General features: G+C 42.2%; 1 protein-coding gene and 1 pseudogene across 3 annotated transcripts in view; one reads left to right on the forward strand and one right to left on the reverse strand.

The window, feature by feature from the left end:
- Positions 1 to 14,709, reverse strand: part of Ttbk2 (tau tubulin kinase 2) — a 134,826-nt gene extending 120,117 nt beyond the window's left edge. For all 3 annotated transcript variants that reach the window (XM_052722705.1, XM_052722704.1, XM_052722703.1), the window contains exon 1: positions 14,345 to 14,709. The gene's annotated coding sequence lies outside the window, so the exon portion shown is untranslated. The remainder of the gene's footprint in view (positions 1 to 14,344) is intronic.
- Positions 14,710 to 21,534: 6,825 nt separating this feature from the next.
- On the forward strand, positions 21,535 to 22,649 carry LOC128100969 (ADP/ATP translocase 2-like; annotated as a pseudogene).
- Positions 22,650 to 24,368: the final 1,719 nt, after the last annotated feature.

A 24,368-nucleotide genomic window follows, 5' to 3' on the forward strand; every position in this document is an offset into this window, starting at 1 on the left:
ATTCATTCATGAGGAAAAATAAATTATTAAATTTGTAGGGAAATAGATGGACCTGGAAAATATTATATTCTCTCTTACATGTGGATCCTGGCCTTAAATATTTATATGTATGTCTATGTAGGTCTAAGTGTGTATACAGGCCAGGAAACCAGAAGAGAGCCCATGAAGATGGGATGTGGAAGCTTTAAGGCAGTGGGTGAGAAAGGCAATAGGACATGTGATAGGAAGGTAAAAGGAAGAATGTGGGGGTGAGGGTGGGGGACAGGGGTGGAGAAATGGAAACAGGGGAGACAGGGAGATGGGAAATGAGCAAGTATATATGTGGGGCAGATCAACCAAAATCAAGTGTACATGAAAATGCCGTTTTAACAAAAGTATCATTTTAGAGAGAAACAATAAAACTGAGCATGATGGCTGGGTGGTGGTGGTGGTGGTGGCGGCGGCGGCGGCGGCGGCGGCGGCGGCGGCGGCGGCGGCGGCGGCGGCGGCGGCGGCGGCGGCGGCGGCGGCGGCGGCGGCGGCACACGCCTTTAATCCCAGAACTCAGGAGGCAGAGGCAGGTGGATCTCTGTGAGTTTGAGGCCAGCCTGGTCTACAGAGTGAGTTCCAGGAAAGGCACAAAGCTACACAGAGAAACCCTGTCTAGAAAAAACAAACAAACAAACAACAAAAAAAAACCTGAGCATGATGATTTATGTCTGTAACCCAGCACTCAAGAGTCTAAGGCATAAGGCAAGAGGATTACCATGAGTTCAAGGGAAGTCTGGGCTATATTGTGTGAGATCCTATCACAAAAAGTCCCCTCTCCTATCAGAAGAAAATGGGCTAATTACATGTTTTGAGAAGGCTAGGGAGCATCCATCTGTGAATGACTTCAGGCAAGAACTCCGTTAGGAGACTATTATTATTTAGACAGTCTGAAGTGATAAACTTCTATACACTGGATGAAAACAAGATAATATACTAAATATATGGCATGGTTTCGTGTCATGTGTAATTTATATAAGACTCTACTCTTTACCAGAAAAATATAAGAAAATTATTTTTAACTATGATTTTAATGTCAATGAATACAATGTTAAAATGATTCATTAGGAAAAGTCTATGATGCATTTAAAGATGAGGGAACATACTTAAAGCTATATTTAGGCATATACATAATTTATTTCTAGTGAGAATGTGAGTGGGAACTATGACTCCTCTTTGTTTGAAATTTAAATACACCTACCTTACCACTTCAAATCCTGGCTAAAACAAACTAGAAGGAGCCAGATTTACCTTACTGGTCAACAAGAAAAACAGACAAAATATATAAAATGGAGGGTTTCAGAAATCAGACAACAGGCAGCACAACACAGGGATCCATGAAAAAAGGCAGATAAGGGAAGTAAGCTCTCCCACTGCCCAGATCACGCCCTGGAGAGCCTTCCAGAGTGAGCACAAGGATGGGGAGCACACCAGAGTCCAGCGATCTCCGTGACTGGAAAGTGAAGAGTTATACAAAGGTCAAGAAAGCTAAAGTTTACCGGGCAGAGCTGCACAGACAGCAACTCTGAAGCGCTAAAGATGCTCCATGAGGCTTTGGCTGAGTCAGTGCATGTTATAATGTGAGGTACAAGGCCAAAACCCACTGGAAAGAGGCAGGCAGAATATCTCCTCTCACACAGGGCAATGAGTAAGGGTCTTGGACGCATGAAACTATTTATTTATTTATTATGTATACAGTGTTCTATATACAGAGGCCACAAGAGGGCACCAGAGTGTTCTGCCCGCATGTATGCCTGCAAGCCAGAAGAGGGCACCAGATCTCACTATAGATGGCTATGAGCCACCATGTGGTTGCTGGGAATTGAACTCAGGACCTCTGCAAGAGTAACCAGTGCTCTTAACCTCTGAGCCTGGATGCACGAAACTATTTTTGAATAACTAACTGTATCCCAAAATAAAATTCAAAACTATTTAAAGAAAATTTTGAAAAAGAAATAAAAGAAAACAACATAAAATCACAATGTGTGGTATTCACTCAAAAACTTCCAGGGATGTAAACAAAAAGAAATACCCACTAGACTGAACAAGTACACATAAAATTGGTGAACAACAATTTTAAAACAGCTATTATAGATACATTCAATGTTTTACAAAATAGAGAAAAACACAGGCAGAAAAGATATGTAAATAAATGAATGAATGAATGAATGAGTGAATAAATAAACAAATGTCTAGGGATAAAAAGTATGTAACTGATAAAAATAAGCACATCAGAAAGGCACCATCCCCATACTCCCAAGCCTAGCTCTGGTCTACAGCTCCTGTACTAGCCCAGCCTGAGGCAGGCCAGAATCTCACATCAGACACACATGCCGGGGTCACACTGCAAAAAAAAAAAAAAAAAAAAGAAAGAAAGAAAAAGAAAAGAAAAAGAGAAAGAAAATGAAGAAAGAGAGAGAGAGAGACCAAGACAGTATGCCTCCCACCAAAACCACTAATCTACAAAATGTTCTCCAATGGGAATCACCTAGACAAACACCAGAACACAAAATTTAAAAAAAAAATCATAGACTTGAAAATAAAGTCGAGGGGGCTGGAGAGATGGCTCAGAGGTTAAGAGCACTGGTTGCTCTTCCAGAGGTCCTGAGTTCAATTCCCAGCAACCACATGGTGGCTCACAACCATCTGTAATGAGATCTGGTGCCCTCTTCTGGCGTGCAGGCATACATGCAGGCAGAACATTGTATAAATGATAAATAAATAAAAAAAAAAAAAAAAAAAAAAAAAAAAAAAAAAAAAAGAAAATAAAGTCGAGGACTGAACTACTCATGCAGAGTAGTAAAAAAGGAAAAAGAAAGAAAGAAAGAAACATAAGGAACGTTGGGACACCATGAAAAGACCAAATCTTCCAATTATAGGCACAGACAAGATCATCAACAGGATCACAGAAGAAAACTCCAAATTAAGGAAAGACACCCCCATACAAGGAGCACACAGAACACCAGACAGGACCAGAAAATAAACTCCCCACGGCATATTAAAGTTAAAACACTAACTATGCAGAACAAAGAGGAGGTACTGAAATCTGTAAGAAAAAAACCACAAGTCATATATAATAAAGGGAAACCCACCAGAATAACAGTTGACTTCTGAATGGAAACTTTAAAAACCAGGAGATTCTGGAGCAATAGACTTGAAGTTCTATAAAACAATGGATGCTAACCCAAACTACTGTACACAGTAAAATTATCTGCTATCGTTGGAGGAGAAAGAAAACCTTTTCATGGTATCAACAGGCTACAAGAATTCACGTCCACCAAACCAGCCCTGCAGCGAATACCAGAAGCAACACTTCAGACTGAGAGAAGCAAGCATAGGAGAGACCACAGAAAGGGAACAAATGAAGCTAGTCACTGAAACACAAACAGGACTAAGACCACAAATTAAAACAACAACTGACAGCAGTCAGCACACAGATTCATAATGAATTAGTGCCCTCAAGCGGCTCCCCCCCAATCAAAGGCACAGATTAAGTGAATGTATTAAGAAATAAAATTCATCTTTGTGTTGTCTACAAGAAACTCACCTATCTTGAAAGATAGATACCACCTTAAAGAGAAACGATATAGAGAACATATTCCAAGCAAATGGACCCAGGAAGCAAGCAGGTGTTGCCATCCTAAGATCCAATAAAATAGACTTCAAACTAAAACTAATCAGAAGAAATAAAGAAGAACACTTCATTCTAATCAAGGACACAATCAACCAAGAAGACATTACACTCCAAACATATGTGCATCAAAGTCTGCCTCACTCAATTACACTGAAAGCATACTGCTGGACTCTAAGACACAAACTGACTCCAAACCAACGATAACAGGTGATTACAATGCCTCACTTTCTCCAAAAGACAGGTCAAACAAACAAAAAATAGAGAAGTGTAACATGAAATCTAATACATCTTTTTAATAAAAAAACACGAGCCACCGGGCAGTGGTGGCGCATGCCTTTAATCCCAGCACTCGGGAGGCAGAGGCAGGCGGATCTCTGTGAGTTCGAGGCTAGCCTGGTCTACAAAGCGAGTTCCAGGAAAGGCGCAAAGTCACAAAGAGAAACCCTGTCTCAACAAAAACAACAACAACAACAAAAAAAAAAAAAACAAACCAGAGCCAGATATTGGGGTAAATGCTGAAAGATCAGAGAGACAAAGGAACAAGCCACTGCCACCTCTAGGACTCCTCAGTCTGAAAAGCCTTAGCTTCTGTCTCCTCATGCCTTATAACATACCTTTCTCCACCCTGGCATCACTTCCTTCCTGAGTGCTGGGATTAAAGGTGTATGATTCCCAAGTACTGGGACTGAAGGTGTGTGCCACCAACCTGGCTGTTTCTCTCCTAGACTGAATCAATCTCATGTAATCCAGGGTAGCTTTGAACTCAGAGATCCAGCTGGATCTCTGCCTCCCCAAGTGTTAGGATTAAATGTGTGTGCCACTACTGCTTGGCTTCTATGTTTAATCTAGTGGCTTGTTCTGTTCTCTGATCTTCAGGCAAATTTTATTAGGGTACACAATCTATCACCACAGAGAAGCATCAGAATTGCATGATATCACACATCAAATGTACCTACCAAATATTTACAGAATATTCCATCCCAAACTCAAAGAATATATATTCTCTTCAGCAGCCCTTGAAGTAGCTCTAAAAATAGACCAATAGTGGGACACTAAACAAATCTTAACTCAGAAAACAGAAATGACCCCGTGTCATGACCATAATGTAATAAAGCTCAAATCAACAGTAAACTAACCCCACAAACTCACGGAGATTACACGACACATTACCAAATGAAGAGTGAGTCGGAGAAGAAATCAAGAAACCAATCAAATTCCTGGGATTAACTGAAAATGAAATCACACAACAAAATCCAGGGACACACTAAAAACAAAGAGTTCTAAGAAGGAAATTTATAGCTCTAATCTCTGATTTTAAAAAACAAGACAGTACAAATTAACGGTTTAATGACCCAACTCAAGAACTTGCAAGAAGAACTCACTAAACCCAAATTCAGTAGATGGCAAGAAATAATCAAAATTACAGACCAAATTAAAGAAATAGAGACAAAGAAAACAATATCAAGAACCAACAAACCTCAGAGTTGGTTTACTGTAGTTAGTTTTAACGTCTACTTGCCAGGAATTAGAATCACCTGAGTATGAAGTCTCACCGGAAGAGTAGTGAGTTTAAAGGTATAAAAAAAAAAAGGACTATCCAAAGGGAAATGAATGTGGGGGTGGGGCAAATGAAAAACAGAAGAAAAAAATCAAATGCACAAAGCATTAGGAGGCTGTGGGATAACACTGAAGGGCTAACATGATCTAACCGCAATCCAGGGAAAACAATGAAGAGCATTTACCCTTTATTTCTGTAATTCTGTCTATTCTGCTTTCAGTTACTGTAATCATGTTATCCAGAAAAGTTTCTTCTTTTTTGTTTTTTGGTTTTTGTTTTTGTTTGAGACAGGGTTTTTTTTGTTGTTGTTGTTGTTTTGTTTTTTTTTTTTTGAGACAGGGTTTCTTTGTGTTGCCCCGGCTGTCTTGGAACTCACTCTGTAGACCAGGCTGGCCTCAAACTCACCAAGATGGCCTGTCTCTGCCTTCTGAGTACTGAGATTAAAGGTGTGTACCACCACTGGCAACTTATTTCCTTTCCTTTTTTTTTTTTTTTTTTGGTTTTTCGAGACAGGGTTTCTCTGTGTGGTTTTGGTGCCTGTCCTGGAATTCACTCTGTAGACCAGGCTGGCCTCGAACTCACAGAGATCCCCCTGCCTCTGCCTCCCAAGTGCTTTATTTTACTTTCATTGGGCTCAAAGACATGGGAGAGGGGGAGATGTGAAGCAGAAGAAATGTCTGAAATTTTTCCAAATTTAATAAGAACTAACTATACCACACATCACCTATTATTAAAGTGTAAGATCCGATGCTTTCCATTTAATCATGATATGTTGTGGAGAGAAATTCCACAGAGCCACTGCATCTGGCTTGAACTCTGGAGAGCCAGCACCTAGGCTTTGAACTACATTTTGTTTAAAGTCAGGGACTCTTATCTGAGTTCTTCCTGAAGGAATTTCAGAGAAACCAGGAGGGGTCTCATGGCTGAGAATTGCTTAGGCAAATGGTTCCTTCAAACAACACCAGAAAAAGAAGTTTTGGTATGCAGAAACTGGTTTGCTAAAGGTTTGTGTGTGTGTGTGTGTGTGTGTGTGTGTGTGTGTGTGTGTGTGTGTGTGTGTAATAATAAAAGAAGCTTTTGTAAAACCACAGCTTTCAGTCTATCAGAGGCTCCAACTCCGTGGTGCAGAGTGCCTAAAATTTATCTTGGAATGACATTGTCTTCAACAGACCCTCACCAAACAGAACACCGACAATACATTATAAAAGTTGTGGACTACTTTGTGTATGTTTCTGTGTTCAGATGCACATGTGTGCTTGCACATGTGGAAGCCAGAGGACAACCTTGTTTGTCTCATCAAGTGTTATCCACTTTGTATTTTATTTTATTTTTGGTCGAGAGAGCCTGGCAACCTGAAGTCAATCCCCAGGACCCACATAAAGGTAGGACTGAATCAATTCCACAACACTGTCTTCTGACCTTCATACTCTGTTGTATGAGGACCCCATACACAAAATAACCAAAAAAATTTTATTTCTAAATTGCTATGAAAAATGGAGCCCACTAGAGGGGAAAAGAAGGATCAAGGAAGAGGGTCACAGAAGGTAACAGAACACACATGACATGAAAGTAGAAGAGGAAACACTGGAGGTGGAAGGTGTAAATGTTCTGGAGTCACTGAAAAGATCTTTATCGAAGGCTGCTTCAATGCGTGCTGGTTAACGCTGTCTATTTGGTTGGGTTAAGAAGCACCTAGGAGCCGGGCGGTGGTGGCGCACGCCTTTAATCCCAGCACTCGGGAGGCAGAGGCCGGCGGATCTCTGTGAGTTCGAGGCTAGCCTGGGCTACCAAGTGAGTCCCAGGAAAGGCGCAAAGCTACACAGAGAAACCCTGTCTCGAAAAACCAAAAAAAAAAAAGAAGCACCTAGAAAGTCGACAGAGCACAACTCTGAGTGTGACTGTGTCAGCGTTTCCAAGGACGAGTGGCAGGGGAACGTGGGGAACATTATCCCACAGGTGAGAGTGTGAATGAAATAAAGGGGAACCAAAATAAAGTCCTCCAAAGTGCAGGCATTATCTCTCTACTTCCTGGCCACCAGGAGGTGAGCTCAGCTCTATCAAACCTTCTCAGCCATGATTACCATGGGGTAAAATAAGTCATTCCTCCCTTGAGCTGTCTCTGTCAATTATTCTGCCACGGTGATGAAACGTCTAGCACAGAAAACTGATAGCAGAGACGTGGGGTTGTTGTTACTACCTGACCGTATGGTTTAGAATACTTTGGAAGTGGTTTGTGGGAAGAGTCTGGAAAAGTAGGCTAGATGAATGTTTTAAGCAGAACTTAATGGGAGGTTTTGATAGCTCACACCAGAATGCTAACAGGAATGAAGACAAAAATTGACTCTAGCAGTGGTTCTCACCCTGTGTGTCATGACCCTTTTGGGTCACACATATCAGATTTTGTTGTTTTGGGGTTTTTTGTTTGTTTGTTTGTTTGTTTTTTAAGACCTAGTTTCTCTGTGTAGTACTGGCTGTCCTGAACTTGCTCTGTAGACCAGGCTAGCCTTGAACTCAAAGATCCACTTGCCTCAGCCTCCTGAGTGCTGGCTTGCAGCACCACTGCCCAGCACATACCAGACATTTACATTATGATTCACAACACTAGCAAAATTACAGTACGAAGTAGCAAAGAAATATATATGCCTTAGGGTTTCTATTGCTTCGACAAAACAAAATACCATGACCAAAAAGCAAGTTAGGAAGGAAAGGGTTTATTTGGCTTACACTTCAGCATTGCTGTTCATCACTGAAGGAAGTCACGGCAGGAACTCAAACAGGACAGGATCCTGGAGGCAGGAGCTGATGCAGAGGCCAGAGGGGTGCTGCTTACTGGTTTGCTTACAGTTTCAGAGGTTCAGTCTATTATCATAGCAGGGAACATGATGGTGTGTAGGAAGACGTGGTGCTGGTAGCTGAGAGTCCTACATCTTGCAGCCAACAGGAAGTCAACTGACCCTGGGCAGTGTCCTGAGCACAGGAAATCTCAAAGCCTGCCCCCATAGTGACATAACTTCCTCCAACAAGGCCATACTCACTCTAACAAAGCCACATTTCCTAGTAGTAAAATTCCCTATGAGATCATAGGGGCCAATTACATTCAAACTACCACATTCTACTCCCTAGCCCCCATAAGCTTGTAATCATATCATACTGCAAAATGCATAGAGTCCAACTTGAAAAGTCCCCTTAGTCTATCACAGTCTCAACAATGTTCAAAAGTCCAAAGTTCAAAGTCTCTTCTGAGATTCATAGAATCTCTTAACTGTAATCCCCTATAAAATAAAAATAAAAAAAGTAGATCACCTATTTCCAACATATAATGGCACAGGATATATATTACCATTCCAAAACATAGGGAAGGGGGCATAGTGAGGATATATTGGACCAACTCAAGACCAAAAAACAGCTGGGCAAACTCCAAACACTGCATCTCCATGTCTGATGTTGAAACACTCTTCAGATCTCCAACTCTGTTCAGCTTTGTTTAGTGCAACAGATTTCTTTCTCTTGGGCTGGTTCCCCTCCTGTTAGCAGCTCTCCTTAGCAAGTACACCACAACTCTTGTCATCTCTAACATATTGGGTTCTCCAAGGCAACCCAGGCTTCAACTTCACAGCTTCATGCAATGATCTCTCTACCAGGCCTCCATGCAGGGCTGCCCCTGACACATGCCTGGCCTCGGCAGCTTTCTTTAGGCATGCAGGCAAATTCCACAACCCATTTCTTCTATCCTTAACTCTAAAGCCAGAACCATGGGTTGAGATCCCAAAGAGCTAGCAAAATCTGAAAACTTTTCCATCTCTCTAAAGATGATGTCTGCCAATACATCAGAAAGTCATTAAACAAAGAAGATAAGAAGCCTAAAACCAAAGTCCCCAAGATTCAGTGTCTAGTTATTCCATGTGTCCTGCAAGACAAATGTCAATGTACTGCTTTAAAGAAACAACACACCAAGAAAAATGACGTAGAGGCTGTAGAATATGCTAAACTTTTGGCCAGGAGAATAAAAGAAGACACAGAAATATGCCAGAAACAGATTGCCAGATGCACACTGTCCTCACAGGAGGCTTCTACTTGTGAGTCCAGCAAAACTGAAGGGTATTTAAGAATAACCAATATAAGTAAGTAATCAGACCTTGGGAGGGGGAAGAATTTCAGAGCATATCTCATCCATTGCAGACTGAGTTTGTATAAGTTTTAATTCATTCAAAAGACCATGCTTTGAGACGATAGCTCCTAAGTGTCTTGCTAGTGCAGGGTTAGTTTGACAAGCACTTCCTTGCATCCAGTCATTCAGGCCACTTCAGATATAACTATCACTGGAACTGGCAACAGACCTTGGTACTGTCCATATGATACATATTTTGCAGACATGCAGAATAAAATGCTGTAGAATGATGGAGGCTTCCACTCCAACTTAAAGCAAGGTCAGTATTCCTGCAGACAGCCCCTAAAGAGCAATGTGTAAAACCATGAGAATGAAGCCAAAGATGCAATGGAGACCTCCTGGAAAGTCAGATGTGTCAGGAACTTGGAATGTGCAAAACAGAAAAGACACAGGCTGCTACCAAGTAAAGGCAACCAAAGAAAAGGCTATGTGGGCTGCAAACAGCAAGGCCCTAGAGGTAGTGCTGATCTGGAGAGTACATCACATCACTATTCCAGACATGGAACATGGGTTTGGTTTCCCCGCTGGGTCTGTCTTGCTTTGGTCCTAATCCCACCTTGCTCCTTTTCTATCTCCTCCTTTGGGAATGAAACTGTTTACTCTGTGCCATTGTACTTTCTAAGTATATAATTTTCCTTCTGATTTTACAAGGACTCAGCTGAGTTTGCTTCCATCTCAAATATTTTAAACTCGGACTTTTGAACAAATTAGAACTGTAAAGACTGTGGGAACTCTGGAGGTGAACTGTATAATTGTACTTTCAGATGGACATAAACCTTCTGAAGGCCAGGGATGAGATTTTAAGGTGTTTTATTTTAATCTCTCTATGATGAGTCGTGGGGGGGGTGGGGGGGCTCGCATGCCACAGCATGCATGTGAAGGTTTGAAACAGGGTCTATCTTTTGCTGTTCCCCCTTGGAATCTCATCTCTACCTACTATCTCAGCACAGGTACACATACGTGCTTCCACATCTGGCTTCACATGGCTTCTGGGGTTTGAATTCAGCTTCTCAGACTTGTGTGGCAAGCACTTTTCCCCACTGAGCCATCTTCCCAGTCCAAATGTTACGGTTCAAAGAGATATGTTTGGGTGTCAAGTTAACAAGAGGAGGACCTGTAAGGGTTAATCTGAATTGTCAACTTGATTGAACTGAGAAGAGCTAAGGGGATTAGTAAAACACACCTCTGAGGGCATGAGCCACTAGCATGGGTGTTTTCTGTGCTTCCTCAATGCAATGAAGTGAGCTGAGCTGGTCCACCACGCCCTCCCTGCCACAGTGGATGAAAACCTCAGAACTGTGAAACGAAGTATTTCCTTCGTTTTTCTCCTGTTTATCACAGATACACAATGTCTGAATAATACACAAGGGTTACGTGCACATTAAATTTTATTACTTTTTTCATAAGTATACTTATTTTTAATTATTTAACTAGAGTGAAAATATTTCCACTGACCTCTGAAGCTAATACAGAATACCTTCGAATGAGTTAGGGTTAACAAAACAGAAACTTCTCTTGAACCTACTGCTCATGTCTACACTTTCTCTTCATAATACTTGAAACTTGTATAAATATCTGTTTCTACAGGTTTCCGCTTCTATTATATGGTAAACTCAAAAGTGAAGAGATATTTCTCTTTTGTCTACTGCTGATTTTTTTTTTTTAAAGACAGGGTTTCTTTGTGTAGCCTTGGCTGTCCTAGAACTAGCTCTGTAGACCAGGCTGGCCTCAAACTCACAGAGATCCACCTGCCTCTTAGCTCCCAAGTGCTGGGATTAAGGCGTACAAAGTCACCACCCAGCCCTACTGTTGAATCTTTAACCCATGGCAGTATAACATGGGAAATATTTAGCAAGTATTTAAAAAACGGATGTATGCAGCTGCTACAATAACTTACCACCCAAAGATTCAGAGAGACTGCTTTGAATAATTTATTTATATGTATGATTGTTTTGCCAGCATGTATGTCTGTGCATCACCTGTGAGTCCGGTGCCCTTGGAGGTCAGAAGGCGGCACTGGATCCCCTGGAACTGAAACTATGAATGGTAGTGAGCCACCATGTGAGTGCTGGGAACTAAACGCAGGTCCTTTGCAAGAACAGCAAGTGCTCTTAAACACTGAGCCATCTTTCCAGCTCTCCAGCCTTGTATATGCTGAATTTATTAAATGCCATGGAAGTTCAATAGAAAGGAAGTCCTAATCCAGTTTACCATGTAATTCTGCATCCAGATAATTTTTAAATCAAACATCATTATCAGTATATATTATGCTTTTCTCTTGGCTTTTCTTTTTCTTACTTTTCTTCCCTTATCTCTGCCTTATTAGTCATTGAAAAATGTTAATAAAACTATTTTTAGATACTATCTAAGCTGAGGTACTTAGTGGACCAAGAAAAAAGGAACTGTATAAACGTACCCATAACATACAACATATGCAGAAAGCTGCAGACAAATATTAACAGAAATATAGTATTGAGATGATCATATAACTTAGATAAGGGAAACACAACAACCTTATTTTTTAAGGCAAGTATTTTGAAATAGGAGAAAGTAAAATTTAAAAAAGGGAGTGTAAAAAGATCAATGAGGGCTAAAGATGGCTCAGTGGTTGAAAGCACTGTCTGCTCTTCCAAAGGACCTGGGTTCAGTTCCTGTCACCCACATGGCAGCTCACAATCATCAGTAACTCAAGTTCCAGAGGATCTGGCACCTTCTTCGGGCTTCCACAGGCACCAAGCATGTATACAATTACATACATGCAGGCAAAACAAACATACACACAAATTTTTTTTAATTTAAAGATTAATGGTGTGGTTGTGCATGCTTGCAACCCTAGTTATTCTGCTGTCAAACACGGGCAGATCATAAGACCCAGGCCAGCCTGAGCAATCTAGGAAAACTCTCTTTTAAAATAAAATGAAAAGTTGGGGATTCAGCTCAGTTAGTAGAATGCTTGCCTAGAATGCATGAAGCCCTGAATTTGAACCCCAGCACAGCATAAAAATGGTAGTTCACACCTGCACTTGGGAGGCTGAGAAAGGAGGATTACCGGGCCTTGAAGAGCAGCCTGAACTACCCAGTCAGTCTGCCTCTGAACACTAAAGCACTATCATTCATAGATGTTACTTGATAAAGTTGTGTAGCTTACAAAGAACTTCCTGCTCAGCACCAAATGAAACTTCAATTCCTTGAGCAGAACTAACTCGGCTGTGTCATACTTACACACTTTGTGATGTAACACTGTGAAAAACCAATAGTTTATCACTGCACACACATTTAGGCAAAATACTCTACACACAAAAATAAATCTATGTAAAAAAATTTAAATAACCCAAGACTGTCACATTTTAATGCAGCTTTATGTGTAAATTACTCCCTAAAATTGTCTCAATTATACAAATTTCACTTCTAACATGCCATTTAAAGATAATATAAAGTCTTGCATAATTGAGTTCAATTTGTTCAGTCTTCCTGAGGTATTAAAATAGCCACTATTTAACAATAAAAATCTGAAGTCATATACAATACAGAATTCACTCAATGACATATATGTTCTCTAAGCCAGCTCCCTACTCATGATCAAATTGTTTCAACTTGAAATTATAAATAAAATTAGTGAAGTTATGTTTGAGCCTCAATGTCTTTTATGTGTCCAAACTGAAAGAGAAAAATCAGTTTCTAACATTCCATTATAAAGTTAAACTATTGGAGAAACTTTCCTTTGCAATCATGCTTCAAGCATACCTTTTGGTGTCTTCCTAAAAATTCATCATACAGGAAATATAAGCCTCTACATTAAAGATTTCTTTCATTATGTTTTAATTTTTAATAGACCACAATCCAAATCAGGATAGATTCTCCAAGATGTCATATTGTTATATCTGTCATCATTACAGCTTCTTTAAAGTGGCAAGACAAAAAGTATTCAACCCACTCAAATACTTTTAAAATTCTCATTTTTTTTAAATCCCTTAAATGAATGTTATTCTAGTCCATTTAGTTAAAAGAAAACAGATACATCTTTGCAATCTATCCTGGCCAGTCCATGTTTAATGTCAATGCAACTGTTAATGGCTCAAAACCAAACACTGTAACAAAACACAGCCGGAATCCTTCTTGTATTTGAGAGTCTGAGTACAAACATATGTCCATTCATAATATACTCTCTTACACAAATTCAATTCTACTAAATAACAACTTCCCATCATATACAGGTTAAAATAAAATTATCTTCTTTAATGTTCAAAGGACAGCTTCCAAAGCTAGAGGAGAGAAGCCTATCAACTTTAATCCAAAGCAAAGTACAACTCAATGTCATTTTTACCTCTAAGGCAGCGCCACAACTGAAACAAAATGAACTTCACCGGAAGATGAAGTATCCTAGCATCCCCCTGATTATTTACTTCTCTGACTCGACAGTACGTATACGTGGGCTCTTTTGTCCCTCTTTCGGCATCCCGGCGTATCAACAGCATCATCTTTGTCAAAGCAAATCCCTCTGGTCGTTACTTCAGTACTACAAAGTCCCGGCCTTCCTTGTTACCCCACAGAGAAGAGATTCCGTAGTCCCGTCCCTCTTCCATTACAGCGAGAAAAGCAAGGTAAAATGAAACGCTCATAATTTAAAAAAAAAAAAAAAAAATCCTCTCTGTTCGGTCCTGGTAATCAGAGGAGTCATGAGTACAAGTGATATATGGGTCACCCACAGAACAGATGAAGCAGCTTCGTGACCCTCCAAGTTCAGGGAAGGCACCCAAAGCCTCCGGGGAAATGGGGCAGAACCAGAACGGTCTCTGGGATGAGGACCAATTTGGGTCTGGCGCCAGCCCAGGGCGTGGGCAGAGACCCAGGGGTCTCGGGCAGCCTCTCCTCCACACCTCGGTAGGGTTGGGCGAGGGGTGCGGCGGGCGCAGAACGGCTACTTGGAGACGCCCTGGGGCTCGGGGGTGTGTCCTACCTGGGCCGCGGCGGACGCAGGATCTCCGGCGGAGGACTAGGGTTCAGCTCAGGGTCCGCACGGGCGGGAGTCACTGCTCAGCAGGCTGGCCCGCCGCCGCCTGCCCATCCCCCGCCGCCCACTGCGGCGGGACCCGAGCGCGGCTTAGACGGCCGGCGGTCCCCTCGGGTGCCGTCCGCGTCTAAAGGCGGCGGCGGCGGCTGCGGGTGTTGCTGCGGGCCTCCCCGGGCCGCTGCTCTCGTGCCAGCCCCTGCACCTCCTCCTGCCGCCGCCGCCGCCGCCTCGTCCCCACCGCTCCCATAGCCGCTGCGGCGACTACTGCAGCGCCCGCTGACCCGGCCCGACGTTACTCTCCCCCCCGCAAGCCGCACAGCCTAGCCCACCTGCCCTGCCAGCGCGCACCGCCCACCTCTCCGCCGCGGGTGCTGATTGGAGAGCACGTTCTCAGCCCGTGGCATCGGTTGGCTAGTCCCATTGCCTATCAGGGAGGGGGCGGAGAAATGGGCCGAGAGCGTCTCCGCCCCCCACCGGAGAATTGCCGCTATCTTCAGGTTTGCCTGAGAGGGCGAGTTACCGGGAAAGGAGCATCACAATGACAGTGCGCGTGCGCGCGGGGATTCTGGGACTTGTAGTTCCAGTCTTCGCCGCAACGGCCGGCCTGTCCTGAGACGAGACATAGGGCGCAGTGCTTCTGAGAGCGGGCATGAGTAGGTATTCTCCTAGTTGAGCGTGCTTGTGACCACAGAGTTGGGCCCTTTGGAAGAAAATTGGAAACACTTTGTCACTGAGGCAGTCTCGACGAGAATCGTGAGGCCGGGTCGTTGTTTAAGGTCTACTACCCTGCTCAGACCTAAAGCCGCCAGGATCTGAGGAATGGGCGCTGTCCCCAGAACCTTAACCTAAGCTCCTGGCCAGGGCCGGGAGACCGGTAGGTGTGAGGAGGAAAGAAGGGAGTTGCAAAGACGTCAGCCTGGAGAAGGGAGTACCCCTTCACAACCTACGAAAAAGCACAATGCACAACCCTTCGTGTGGACCAGTCTGGGACTCTAAGCTGGAGTTTGCAGGAGTGGCTCAAAGACATACAAAGACTAACCACGAAGGGTGGAGCATTGAGGCTGTGTGGGAGACATTTCTATTTCGTGTTGAATGGGTGCCAAGCTCTTTGGTGAAAAACAAAACAAAAAGCTAAGAGTAAGTCACCCTCCTATCTTTACTGGCCATTGGGTAGACATTAAAAATTAAGAGTTAACTTTACCAAGAATACAAAACGAATGTCAAAACCAAACGTCGGGTCTGTTTAAATACCGCATGTCCAATGCTCTTTCTCCTTAACAGTTACAATGATTACCACGTGTTCGCGATGGACAGAAAGGATGAGATGAATTTTAACGCTTTTAATTATCTTCTTAAGGGACAGAAATATTCTTCCTGTTGAGGAAATACCAGCCTCTTTATGTTCTTTTACGATCAGGAGACATCTTTACTGCTTGTCATGTTCAGATTCTTGGACAAAAAGCAGAACAAAATGTGCATTCAAAGGCAACTGATGATGAAGTCATCTTGTTCTATTCAACATAAAGAAGTTGCCAAATTGTTTTGTTTCTACTGCTGAAAGCAGAAAAATGCTTTTTTCCATTATTTATTATAAACGTGCTACCACACCGGGTAGAATTTTTAAAAAATTTATGTTTACAAATGGGTTTCATTGTGAGATCGTCATAGTTTTGTTTTTAAGATGGAATGTAGCCCCTGGGTACCCCAGGATAACCTCAGACTTCTGATCTTCCTGCCTCAGCCTTGGGCATGGTGGAATTACAGTTTCCAGTTAGCATCTTGACAACTAACTTGTAAAAGAAGTCAAGCCAGAATCAGCTAGGTAAGCCACTCCCCGAATTCAGCCCCACAAAAAGAACGTGATACAATAAATGTTAAAGGTCCAATCCCCAGCATCAAAAATAAATGTTTGCTATTGCCTTCAATACTGATTGGCTGTGTGGTGATGGATAACTAATAAAGGAAGATCTGGGAAAATAAAGATGAATGACTCAAGTCTGAGGGTGCCCTGGGATATGTAAAGGAACAAAACCTGGATTTGTGAGGAATCTTACAAACTATTCTAGAATAGTAAAATTCAGTTTTATGGACTGGAGAGATGGCTCAGTGGTTAAGAGCACTGACTGCTCTTCCAGAGGTCCTGAGTTCAATTCCCAGCAACCACATGGTGGCTCACAACCACCTGCAATTAGATCTGGTGCCCTCTTCTGGCCTGCAAAGACACATGCAGGCAGAACACTGTATACATAATAAATAAAATAAATCTTAAAAAAAAAAATTCAGTTTTATACTGGGAAGTCTCCGTACAAGATATAATGAACCTTACAATAGTTTTTTTCCCCTTTGTTCTAGCATGACATAAATAACACACTAAATGATCTTTTCTTCTCCTGTCCTTCCATGTGTGAGCTACTCTACCACATCGAGGTACTATTTTGCAAAGTTCCCCTGATCTCCACAGGAAATGACCTAGGTGGCTCTTTTATAGCATGTGGTTACCAGGACAGCAGTACAGAACGTTTTGTTTGTTTGTTGTACCCTAGCAGGACAAGCACACTACTCCAGAACCACATCCCCAGCCCCAACACCACAGTAGGGATCAGTGTGAAGATCAAGGATAGGAGATTCTTGCCATTCTTTCCTCCTTTTTCTTTAAAAATTTCCCCTGGGCTAGAGGTGAAGAATACGTTGATTTCAGTCCCCTGCGACTGTGATGGTTAATATCGGTTGTCAACTTGACAGGGTCTAGAATCACCAGGGGCAAACTCTTTGCTCGTCTATGAGGGATTATCTAGGTTAGGTTAGTTGAGAAATTCAGTTATCCCTGAATTCAGGCAGCACTGTGGGGAGCAGAGGAAGGGTGAGTCAATGTGTACTGTTGACATGGGCGTGGTCATGGCAAGGACCCTAAACCTCAGACACATGAGAATGGCAAAGCCCGCGGCCCCCCCCCCCCCCGACCTTCCACCCCCAGTGCAGATGCTGACAGTGTGTGTGCAGAAAAGTAAGGTCAGAAATCGAGTTAAACAGCAGCATTCATCTCTTTCTGCTTCCCTGACTACAGATACACGGTGACCAGACTTCTCAAGCTCCACAGCTTGTCCCTCCACAAAGGACTGGACCTTCAAACTATGAACCAAAATAAACCTTTCCTTACACTGCTTCTGTCAGGGAGTTTGTCAACTCGGCAAGAGAAGTAACTGATGCAGCACAGAAAAGCAAAAACTGAGTCTCCGGGGGCTAAACACGGAGCTCTCTGGTAGAACACCGGGTTATCATGGACAACGTTTTGAGTTCAATCCTGGGGTCAAAAAAGAGCAAAAATAGCCGGGCGGTGGTGGCGCACGCCTTTAATCCCAGCACTCGGGAGGCAGAGCCAGGCGGATCTCTGTGAGTTCGAGGCCAGCCTGGTCTCCAAAGCGAGTACCAGGAAAGGCGCAAAGCTACACAGAGAAACCCTGTCTCGAAAAACCAAAAAAAAAAAAAAAAAAAAAAAAAAAAAAAAAAAAAAAAAGAGCAAAAATAAAGCCTCTCAGCCTCAGAATTGCACACTCATAAGTGTGCACTAATTCGATCTCATTACAGCTGTCAAGCTGTTTTTCAAACTGAATACACAGTGCTCTGAAACATGAAACTCAGTAGCGGAGTGTACAAATGCTTCTGCAAACCACCAAACAAGCTTTGCCTTTCAATTTTTCATCGAACTAGTTTCTGTTTAAACATTACTCAATCCACAAGATCTCTATAAACAAATTTCATAGGATGGACTACTTTGCTAGGTACTGGAAAAACAAATACAAAACTTAGTTCAGAGTTTTGCAGTGTACTTAGTAAATATGCAAATCCTATAGAACACAGTGTAGTCGCTGCTGCTTTGGGGATGTGTAGCATATTTAGACTGTAACAGGAGTCACTAAACAGTACAGTGAGTGAGACGCTTGTCTGAGAGGGTCTGCTGCACTGTTTTTAACAGAATTGCATTCACATCAATTCTATGAACCACCCCAAATACTTGTGTTCTGATGTCATTTTTGTTAATTTTTGAAAGTTCATCATTTAGTGGTGATAAGCTTTATTTCAAAAATGTAAAAATCCAAATAAAAAGAATAAGGCAAGGGAAAAATGTTGGATAGCTAGATAAAATAACCGTAATTTGGGGGATTCCAATTTATTGAATATCAATTTGGGTTTGATGGCGATTAAAATCAGCTATAATATAAAGGAGTATTGAGACTGACAAAAAAGTAAAGTTAAAATAAATACATTTATAAAGTAATTTTAGGGTGTGATCAGTGATGGACCATTTGACTACAAGCTTATAGGCCCTGGGTTTGACCCCTAGCACAGCCAAGGAAAGGAGGAGACAACTCTGTTCTAATTAGAGTTATTTCTTTTTTTTCTTTTTTTTTTTTTTTTTTGGTTTTTCGAGACAGGGTTTCTCTGTGTAGCTTTGCACCTTTCCTGGAACTCACTCTGTAGCCTAGGCTGGCCCTGAACTCACAGAGATCCACCTGCCTCTGCCTCCCAAGTGCTGGGATTAAAGGCATGCGCCACCACCGCCTGGCTAGAGTTATTTCTTAACCTGGTGCCATTTTTCCTTAACTTTCATGAGACTCAGATTAATGAGGTCATTAAAGTTAACAATTAAAAAGTTGTCCCCACTCCAACAGGCAGTGGAGGTGCACGCCTTTAATCCCAGCAGTCGGAAGGCAGAGGCAGATGGATCTCTGAGAGTTCGAGGCCAGCCTGGTCTACAGAGTGAGATCCAGAAAAGGCTCCAAAGCTACAAAGAGAAACCCTGTCTCAAAAAAGTTTCTTTTCATAAAGTCCTAGGGATTGAACCTAGAACTACACACGTAATAGGCAAGTGTTTTATCACTGAGCTGTAGCCCCAGTGCAACAGTTAAGGTTTTTAGAAGAATGAATTCTACATTTGCTCAGTTTCTTTTACTTGGGTACTGGAAATTGAATGCTCAAAGAGTTTTGTTTGGTTTTGGTCCCTGTATTGGCAACAGGAAAGTCATCCAATAATACATCATTGTATCCCTGTAGGTTTGGTTGGTTCATTGGTTTGTTTTGTGTTGCTGTTTTCTTTGTTGTTGTTGTTCTTTGTTGTTTTTTGTTTTTGAGACTGAGTCCCACCACCACCACAGGTTAACCTCAAACATCCCCATCTTACTCCTGCCTCCATTTCCCCAGTGCTGGGATGACCGGCTTGTGCCCACTGTGCCAGGCTTCATGCTCACAGTTTTAAAGAGAAATGGTGAGATGGTGCTGTGGTTCCTGGTGACATGTGCCTTTCCACAGCCAAGAAAAAGTTCTGTGACTTCTAGGGTTTGGGATTTGCTCTCCACTCAGACTCTGACAGTCTGGCTGGCTGGCCATGCTAATAGCGCACCCTAGTGATCAGAGTATACCACTGCAAGCAGTACTCAATTACCTCCTAGTTAGAGGTTTTTATTTTTATTATTATTTTTTATTTTGTTTTTAAATAATTTTTTGAGACAGGATGATGATCTTGATAAACATTATTGTAACTTATTTTCTAGTAGTTTTATTTGGGCATAGTGTATTCTACATGATAAAAATATTTGTAGATTTCAGATAAAATTTCCAGAAATGTATTATATACTTACATCAAGGTTGCTGTATAACATCATACAAAGAATTAAGATGTGGATCCCATATTTTCTACTGTTCTATTTTGAATTTCAGTTTTGTACACATACTTATTTTTATAAGCTGTGTGTAATCCTTCATACTTCCTACTTCCATTTAATATTTAAGGAACACTCAATTATTAAACCAAAACAACAAAACAAAACAAAAAATGAAAACAACAACAAAAAACCAATCCAAACAACAACAACAAAACCCCCGAACCTATTTTTGCAAAAATTAATGCTTGGAGTGGGCATATAGCTCAACACTTGAGCACATGCCTGGCATGCTCAAAGCCCTGGGTTTGATCCTCAGCACTGCAAATTGATTAATGAAAGAAAGTTAAATACTAATAAACACAAGCTATACACATGCTCTCATACTTTGCATCCACTTCCAAACACATGCTCCCAAGTACTTCTAGCTTTGCCTTAAAAAACATTTTACTTTTAATGTGTGTGTGTGTGTGTGTGTGTGTGTGTGTGTGTGTGTGTGTGTGTGTGTATGCATGTCAATAAAGAAGTACCTGATGTGGGTGCTGGAAATCAAATTCCCATCCTTGTAGCCAGGCAGCCGGGCAGTGGTTACACATGCCTTTAATCCCAGCACTCAGGAGACAGAGGCAGGTGGATCTCAGTGAGTTTGGGGTTGACCTGGTCTACAAAGGAAGTTACAGAACAGACAGGACTGTTACACAGAGAAACCCTGTTGATGGGTGATATTACTCTGTATGCTGTGAATGTGTTGCTCTGATTGATTGATACATAAAATGCTGATTGGCCAGTAGCCAAGCAGGAAGTATAGGCAGGATAAGCAGACAAGGAGAATTCTGGGAAAAGGAAGGCTGAGTTGGGAGATGCCAGCCTGCCATCCAGGCACACAGGTAAAGCCACAGAACATGTGGCGACATATAGATTAACAGAAATGGGCTAAGTTTAAGTGTAAGAGCTAGTCAGTTGTAAGCCTGAGCTAATGGCCGAGCAGTTTTAATTAATATAAGCCTCTGTGTGTTTACTTGGGTCTGAATGGCTGCAGACTGGGTGGGACACAGAAAAACTTCAGCTACATCCTGTCTTGAGAAACAAACAAACAAACAAACAAACAAACAAACAAAATTTCCATCCTCTGAAAGAATAACACATGCTCTTAACCACTGAGTCATCTGTCCAACCTGGGTTTGCTTTTTTTTTTTTTTTTTTTTAAAGATTTATTTATTTTCTGTATACAATGTTCTGTCTGCATGTATGCCTGCAGGCCAGAAGAGAGCACCAGATCTCATTACAGATGGTTGTGAGCCACCATGTGGTTGCTGGGAATTGAACTCAGGACCTCTGGTAGAACAGTCGATGTTCTTAACCTCTGAGCCATCTCTCCAGCCCGCTTTTTTTTTTAAAATCTACTTTAAGATGGTTATATATTGCTTTATTGATTTCTTGAAGGCCTACCCAGAAACATGACCAGGGTTAATTGTTTAAAAACAAAGTGTCACCCAGAGTCTGGGAGTCAAACCTGGTTGTCAACCCAGTCCTGTCCTGCAGTCCTCTGCCTTTTCTTTTTCTTTAAACATAACAGATGCTGCTGTGTCCTTCGCCAAGGACTTCTTGGCAGGTCGAGTGGATCTCTAAGACAGTGGTAGTGCCCATCGAACGGGTCAAGCTGCTGCTGCAAGTGCAGCATGCCAGCAAGCAAATCACAGAGATAAGCAATACAAGGGCATTATAGACTGCGTGGTTCGTATCCCCAAGGAACAGGGAGTCCTGTCCTTCTGGCGTGGTAACCTGGTTAATGTCATTAGATACTTCCCCATGCAGGCTCTCAACTTTGCCTTCAAAGATAAATACAAGCAGATCTTTTTGGGTGGTGTAGACAAGAGGACCCAGTTTTGGCGCTGCTTTGCTGGGAACCTGCATCAGGTGGTGCCACTGGGGCCACATCCTTGTGCTTTGTGTACCCTCTTGATTTTGCCTGTACCCTCTTGATTTTGCCTATACCCATCTAGCAGCTGATATGGGCAAAGCTGGAGCTGAAAGTGAATTCAAAGGCTGGTGACTGCCTGGTTAAGATCTACAAATCTTATGGGACTAGAGGCCCGTACCAAGGCTTTAATGTACAGGGCATTATCATCTACTGGACTGCCTGCTTTGATATCTGTGACACTGCAAAGGGAATAATGCTTCCAGATCCCAAGAATACTCACATCCTCATCAGCTGGATGATTGATTGCACAATCTGTCACTACTGTTGCTGGCCTGACTTCCTATCCCTTTGACATGGTTCGCCGTGGTATGATGATGCAGTCAGGACACAAAGGACTAATAGTGTACAGGCACAACTGACTGCTGGAGGAAGATTGCTCGTGATGAAGGAAGCAAGGCTTTTTTCAAGGGTGCATGGTCCAACGTTCTCAGGGGAATGGGTGGTGCCTTTGTGCTTGTATGACGAGATCAAGAAGTACACACAATTATGTCTTAGGTGTTCTCCCCGAGACCAGGCATGTTGTATAATACATCATATCTTGAACATTCTGGACAGAGTCTCTGGGCTTGTCTGTTTTGTCAATGGCAACGTTTTACCAGTTGAAAGGCAATAATATTCATCTGACCAGTTTTCTCTTGAAGCTATTTCCATAATGACAATAATGATGGGACTCAATTATGTTTTTTTTATTTCAGTCACTCCTGATAATAAAAATTGAAGAAATAAAAAATATCTAGAGAAAAAAAAAGTGTCAAGCCAGGTGGTGGTGCACACCTTTAATTTCAGCACTTGGGAGGCAGAGGCAGGCAGATCTCTGCGTTTGAGGTCAGCCTGGCGTTTGAGGTCAGCCTGATCTACAGAGCAGTACCAGGACAGCCATGGCTACACTGAGATTGCATTAAAGAACAAACAAAACACCAAACCAAAACAATAAAAATCCCAAAAGTGTCAAGATCTCAGAAGAGAGAGCACACCTTATTTATTTATTTATTTATTTATTTATTTATTTATTTATTTATTTATTTATTATTTTGTCCTGGGACTCTAAAGGTAGACCAGGTTGGCATCGAACTCATAGAGACCTGCTGGTCTGTCTCTAAGATTAAAAGTGTGTGCCATCTCTCCTGGCTTGGGAGTACAATCTCAGTAAATTTACTTTAGCACTGGTAAGAGCATAGCAGAATTTGGCTTCCTGGTTCCAGGGCTGCATTCCAGGGGAGTTGCTGTCTGTTCTCAGCACATTCTATCATGTGAGCTATTATACTTGCTCTTTATAAGTCGGATTGCTGATATATAGAAGACAGTCCAGTTGGAGATGGGTGCTTGGTCCAGTGAGTTCTGAGCCAGCTAGAGCTACAACACATTACTCAGCCTTAAGCCCCTCCCTGAGTCCCTTGTAGTTATTGTCCATCTCCTCAAGGTATATGAATGCCATGCATTGTATATCTGGGTAGTCTAATATTGGTGCATGTATTTATAATTGTTAATTCCTCCTGCTGAGTTGACTCCTTATCATTATGTTCCCTTTCCCCACTGAGGCAGGGTCACACCATGTTGCCCAGGCTGTGCTCAAATTTATTGGCTCAAATGACCTTCCTTCCCAGTCTACTCAGTAACTGGCCCAATTCCTCTCTGTTTTGGTAGCGTTTGATTTAGAGTGTACTTCTCTCATACAACTGCTCTTAATTTCTTTTTTGGGGGGGTGGGTTGGATTCCATTTGTATGGAGCATCTTATTTCATTTCTTCACACCCAGTGCCTGCATATCTTGTTTTGTTTTGGGCACTTTTTTTGCATGTATATATGTGTGTGTTTGTGTATAGGTGCCTGTGTGCTATGGTGTGCACGTGGAGGTCAGAGGACAGCAGGCGTAGTCAGTTCTCTCCTTCTACTGTTGTGGAATCTTTCTGGAATAAGTATTCCAACATCAATGCAAGTAGAAGTCACCAGTGGACCAAATCCAGGACAGCTCTTGAAAGGCTTTGATCCTGGGTCATTTGCATTCCCATTTTATATTCTAAAACCACAAGGTGGGGTGGGCAAGCAAGCAAGATTTTACAGAAATGTATGTGGCAGTCAGCAGGTTGTTAAGGGCAATGGCCCATTGTTTCAGCTTTTTCTCCAGGTCATTCTGTTCCAGGTGGCAAGTGACGTCATGCTTGGCGAACAAGCAGTACAAGCAGTCAGTGCATTAAGTAAATTACTAAATCAGCATTAATAAGTGGTCGTTTCTTCCTTCTACTTCACTACCATGTGGGGTCTGAGGATGGAACTCAGATTGTTAGGCTTGGTGGCAAGTGCCTTTACTGGCACTTCCTTGTAAGCAACATAAC

The sequence above is a fragment of the Peromyscus californicus genome, unplaced genomic scaffold, assembly GCF_007827085.1.
Source record: "Peromyscus californicus insignis strain IS unplaced genomic scaffold, ASM782708v3 Scaffold_7__1_contigs__length_154581171, whole genome shotgun sequence".
NCBI lineage: Eukaryota > Metazoa > Chordata > Mammalia > Rodentia > Cricetidae > Peromyscus > Peromyscus californicus.